The following is a 5,839-nucleotide window of genomic DNA, read 5'->3' as shown; positions in this document are numbered from 1 at the left end:
CGCAAAGTCGGGATACTTTGATTGGAAATGCTTCCACGCTTTTGCATCTGAAGGATGTCTGATCTCACCATCTGTTGAGTGCTCCGCATGCCATCTCATTGGTTGCGCTGTGCGTTCAGACAGATACAACCTCTGCAACCTTTCCGTCAAAGGTAAATACCACATCCTTTTATATGGCACTGGAACTCTTCCAATTGTATCTTTATAACGAGGCTTTCCACAAAATTTGCATGTAACCCGCTGTTCATCCACCCTCCAATAAATCATGCAGTTGTCGCTGCATACATCTATTACCTGATACGATAAACCAAGACCAGCTACGAGTTTCTGAACCTCGTAGTATGAACCAGGAGCTACATTATCCTCGGGTAGAATACCTTTTACAAAATCAGCAATCGCATCCACACAGTCTTCAGCCAAATTATAATCTGTTTTAATGCCCATCAATCTTGTAGCAGATGATAAAGCTGAATGACCATCTCTGCAACCTTCGTACAATGGTTGCTTTCCAGCATCCAACATATCATAAAATCTCCTAGCTTCTGCATTGGGTAAATCTTCCCCTCTAAAATGATCATTTACCATCTGCTCAGTACCTACACCATAATCTACATCCGTTCTAATTGGTTCTTCTAATCTAACCGCTGGCTGAGGTTCACTAGTACTACCATGTTCATAATCAGTTTCCCCATGATGATACCAAATTTTGTAACTTCGTGTAAACCCACTCAAATATAGATGAGTCCAAACATCCCACTCTTTAATAACCTTTCTATTTTTACAATTAGAGCAAGGACATCTTAACATACCTGTTTTTGCTTCCGGTTGTCGGTGAACTAACCCCATGAATTCAGTTATACCTCGTTGGTATTCTTCCGTAAGCAATCTCGTGTTCGGATCCAAATGAGGTCGATCGATCCAAGAACGAAAATAATTTGAAGAAGACATATTTTTTATGAATCAAATTCGTGTGTAAATAGAGTAAGAGGGAGGATGAAGATATGAAGTGAATGAAGAGGAAGAGGAGTGCTTGTATTTATAGTTTAAATCCTGCCGACATACCGAGGAAATTCCGACGGAATTCCGACGGACAAAACTAGTTCGTCGGAATTTCCTCGGAATTTTGTAAAATCCCCCAACGGCTCTCCAACGGCTATAATATTTCCTCGGAATTCATCGGTTTTTTCCGAGGAACAGAGTTTTCCTCGGAATTTCCTCGGAATATTCCGACGGACTGTAGTTTCCTCGGAATTCCGTCGGTATATTCCGAGGAAATTCCGAGGAAACCCAATTTTGTGTTTCCTCGGAATTTCCTCGGAAATTCCTCGGTATATTCCGAGGATTTCATTTTCCGTCGGAATGTCCGTCAGAATATCGCTGTTTTCTTGTAGTGTGCCGTTGCAGCCGTTTTAAAAACCTTAACCCGTACAGAATTGATCTTTCTGTATAGTGGAGATGTCTAAAAGCATTCGTCCCAATGCATATAGAATACCTGAACAATTTATAGTCAAAGAACCAAATATGACGAAACAGACCCTTTAATGGTGGTCTTACCAATAAGTCAAATTTCAAACTTGCATTCATGGTAAGAATAATTCGGTGTGGCCAAATTTAACTCAATATCTTTTTTTTCTTTCTCTATTTATTGGTATGATCCATAATCATATGATTTGTTTCCATATATATGCATGAAGAAAAATATACTGAAAAGAGTAAGAGATCTACACATAGATGCACCACCTATCAGCCAAATATGTGTGTTTATTTATTGTGGATGTTTTCATGAGGTTTCTATGGAAGGAATATTTTCTCATGAAATTCGAATATTCATTCATTTTTATGAAGTTTCTACGGAAAGTATATTATTGTTTCTTAATTGTATTTTTAATTTTAATAGTTTTTATTTTCAATAACTATTTTCACTCATTATTATCTGCACATGAATGTATATACATTTTCAACACTAACAAAATATTTATGGTGGCCTTATCAATAGGTGAAAATTAATCTAAGTTTCATACATGGTAAGAATCATTCAGAGTCAATTATAGTGACTTCGTAGTTTTTTTTTTCTTTCCCTTTTGATATAATCCATATGATTTGTTTCCAGATATGTACTGGACGATAATAATGATATATTGAAAAGAGTATTATCTAAGTCGAGTTGCACCAACTATCAGCCGATCAAATCTGCGTATAGATTATTGTGAATGTTGTCATGAGATTTCTAAGAAAAGTATCTTTTGTCATGAAATTAAAATTCTAATATCCATGAATTTGTACTTAAGAGAGAAAAAATAGTTGATCCTCCAGCTTGTGAGAACCCATTTCCAAAACAGCCGATTTCATGGACTGGAGAGACTTGATGATGTGATCACAAAGGTAATGAGGATCAGGTATCACATTGATGATAAACCTTTTTTCCATAGCTTTGTATATGTATTGTCAGTCCCTTTTACAACAAAAGAAGTCATTAGTTTACAAAACAATAAGATTATGTACTTTAATTAATCAATATAATGTTTGATAATAATTTAGTGCATAGTATTATTAAATATCGTGAAAGACCAGCTAGTACAATTCCAAGAAAAAACATCAGTTACAATCTAATTAAAACAGACAATTAAATCAACATCATTAAAAAATATTAATTTATAATAGTGATAAAATAATTAAGCAACATAACATACTATATTCATTGCATTCTTGACCACTTTCACATCATCAAAACTAATAATTCGATGTATAAATTTGCTAACTGTAGCACTTGGTTTACCCTTAAGTGGGGTTTCATTGTCTCTGGGGAAGCATACGATAACCATGGACTTGAAAATTACAACACAAGTGTGAAACTATGAACCAAACCAAGTAATTAATGTAATTCCCAACAAGCGTGCGTCGTATTTATTTTCTTTGGGACTACGAAAATAGGTAATGCCTTGGGTCGCATGTTTTTCGAGTACAAGCTAGTAAAAGAGATATAAGAGACAATTTTTTCACCATTCTATCAACTAGAGAATGGTGAAATCTTAGCCACGGCTACAGATCCAGCATGTGATATTTCAGTTTCACTAGGTGAAACTCCCATAAAGCTTTAGACTTATCCATTGGAGAAATAGCCATGTTTGTTGTATAATCCTCTAGAAACTGATCAAGATTTTCAATGTTCTGATCTATATTTGGAACAACTACATGCTCTTCCACTTTTACTTTTGTAGGAATCCACCTAGCTTTATGTTTGTCCTCACCGTGACCTGTATCCTAAAAAAGTATAAATAAACACTGGATTAAGAAAATGTTTTAGTAAAAATAATTGTACCATTTCTTTTGATCATATATATGTTGTGTTTTCAATGTAATAATTTCAGAACATTTTCCAAATATTGTCCATATGATTCTTATCTCTTATCATTTTTAGCATTGTTTATAAACTCGGAACAATTCAATCTTTTAAAGAATAATGATAATGATAATATTTATGCATTCAACATAAACATCATATAAAATGAATCTGAAGGAATATAATTTTAAAGGAAAAAAATAACATTAGTTACGATATATAATATTAAGTACTAGGATGCTAGAGAAGCGTGGATGGTTAATCAAAGTGTTCTTTAAGCCTTCAACAGTGGCATGTGGATTGCCTTCGGTTTTGCATCCGATGGTTATGATGTTGAAGCAGTCCTGACCAAGGAGACTGAACAGCCATGAAAACAGGCTGAACGGCTTCTTGTTGCGAATCACTTTCTTAGCCGCATGCAGCCATCTCTCTTATTGTTGGTCCGATTATTTGTGCTTGGTTGCTGAATGCTGAATATATAACTACTCTACTATAATTGTTGCTATTGATGTGGTTCTCATTTTTAATTGTTTCTTCAGCGCTATTGATTGGAACATGCCCCTCTTACTAATAGTATTTTAATTTGGTGGTCAAACGTATAGGTGGCCAGTAGCATGCACTTAATGTTTGTTCCATCCTTTAGACTTCACATAACAAGCATGAATTTCAAAGTAATCCAATCATTTCCTCCTAACATTTATGCCTTGATGAATGCATTTGTAAGGAGTTTTTAGTTTTCTATTTTTTGAGGCTTTTATTTTATATCGGTATTTTAAATTATTTACTTAAATGAGAAATGGTAGGTCAAAACTGATTTTAGTATCTACGTAGTAAAGCAAAATTTTAAACAGCTGATCAGAAGATTGGTGGAAAAACACCATTAGATTGATGGACCGTTTTTGTGGCATTATTTGATGGTCGTCTAACAAATGAATTAGGTCATGTGAACGGTGATAATTAGGGGTGGGCACTTCGGTTATTTTCTCGGTTCGGTTCGTGTTCTGTTCGGTTAATTTGGTTCTAGTATTTTTCCAACTGAAATAAACCATAGTTAGTTTGGTTTAGTTCAGTTCGGTCTGTGTTCGGTTCGGTTTATATTCGGTTCGGTTCGGTTTGTTTATTGGATCAGTTTAATAGGTTCTTCTTAGTTTAATTTTTTTGCAAGAAAAATTATGTTTCAAAACATAAATTATGTAAAATAAATTTAATATAAAACTGAAACAAAAACCTTTAAAACTTCACAAAGAGTATATAAAATTAAAACAAATGAAAGTTAACTAAAGTTAAAAAAACCAACATCATTAGTGATGTCTCTTATATCATTATTAAAAATCATGCAATGAATCATCTTATATGTGACGCTATGGAGAAGAACTTTTGTTTTTAATAAAATTTGCTTTAGGTTTTAGGTTTTAGGTTTAGATTTGACATCCACGTTTACCTCTATAAGAATATAAAAATACAGAGTTTTCGATTTTTTTAAATCAAATATTTTGATGATTACATATTAGGTTAGAAGAATATATGTCAATGAATGAAAAATAGAAAATACATGGTTTGGTATTAGAATTTTAGTATATTGGTATTACTAATATCACTACAAGAAAACAGGAAGGATACTGAGGGAAAAAATCATCGGAATTTCGTCGGAATAACGTTATTCCGACGACATACCGACGAAACAAGTCCTCGGAAATAATTCCTCGGAATTTCTTCTTTCCTCGGAAATCCCTCGGAATTTTCCGACGGAATTCCGAGGAAACAAATTTCCGAGGAAATTCCGAGGATCACTAGTTTGTCGGAAATCTCCTCGGAATATACCGAGGGAGAACTTCGTCGGGATATTTCCTCGGAAGTTCATCGATCGATGCGTTTTTGGACATATATCCATCGATTGATCGGAATATACCGAGGGACATCTTCCTCGGAATATTCCGAGGAACATGTCCCTCGGTATATTCCGAGGAAGATGTCCCTCGGTATATTCCGAACATTTTTTTATAAACAGATCGATCGATGGATATATGTCCAAAAACGCATCGATCGATCGAGTAAAAAATATAATTAATTTCCTCGGAATGTAAAAAATATTATTTTTTTTAAAAAAATAAAATTTTTGAAATTTAAATTCGAAAATATAAAATTAAAATTAAAATTGAAATCATATTAATTAATATTCAAAGTTTCACAAATAAAAATAAAACATTCCGAGTTTTTGGAAAAAAAAAAAACTACGGGTCTGGCACGTCCGGGAACATCTCGTTCGGGTACATTCTCTGCATCATCTCCATCATTTGCTGGTTCAGCCTCCTCTGTGCCTCATAGCCCGCCTGTTGAGCCGCCATCTGGGTCTCCAACAAAGATATGCGATCATCCTTGTCCTTCAACTGAGCCGTAAGTACTTCTGGATCAACAAAGGGCGGTGGTGCAGAAGAAGGAGGAACCGACCGGGTGCGACGACCCAAACCGACCAAACGTCCCTTCTTCTTTGGAACCGAC

At 34.7% G+C, this 5,839-nt stretch overlaps 1 pseudogene; it reads right to left on the bottom strand.

The window, feature by feature from the left end:
* Positions 1-1,452: 1,452 nt before the first annotated feature.
* LOC125590585 lies at positions 1,453-3,976 on the bottom strand (annotated as a pseudogene).
* Between the last annotated feature and the right edge of the window lie 1,863 nt (positions 3,977-5,839).

This window comes from Brassica napus, chromosome C7 (assembly GCF_020379485.1).
Source record: "Brassica napus cultivar Da-Ae chromosome C7, Da-Ae, whole genome shotgun sequence".
In the NCBI taxonomy this organism is placed as follows: Eukaryota; Viridiplantae; Streptophyta; class Magnoliopsida; order Brassicales; family Brassicaceae; genus Brassica; species Brassica napus.
This window is presented reverse-complemented; position numbering and strand designations above follow the sequence as displayed.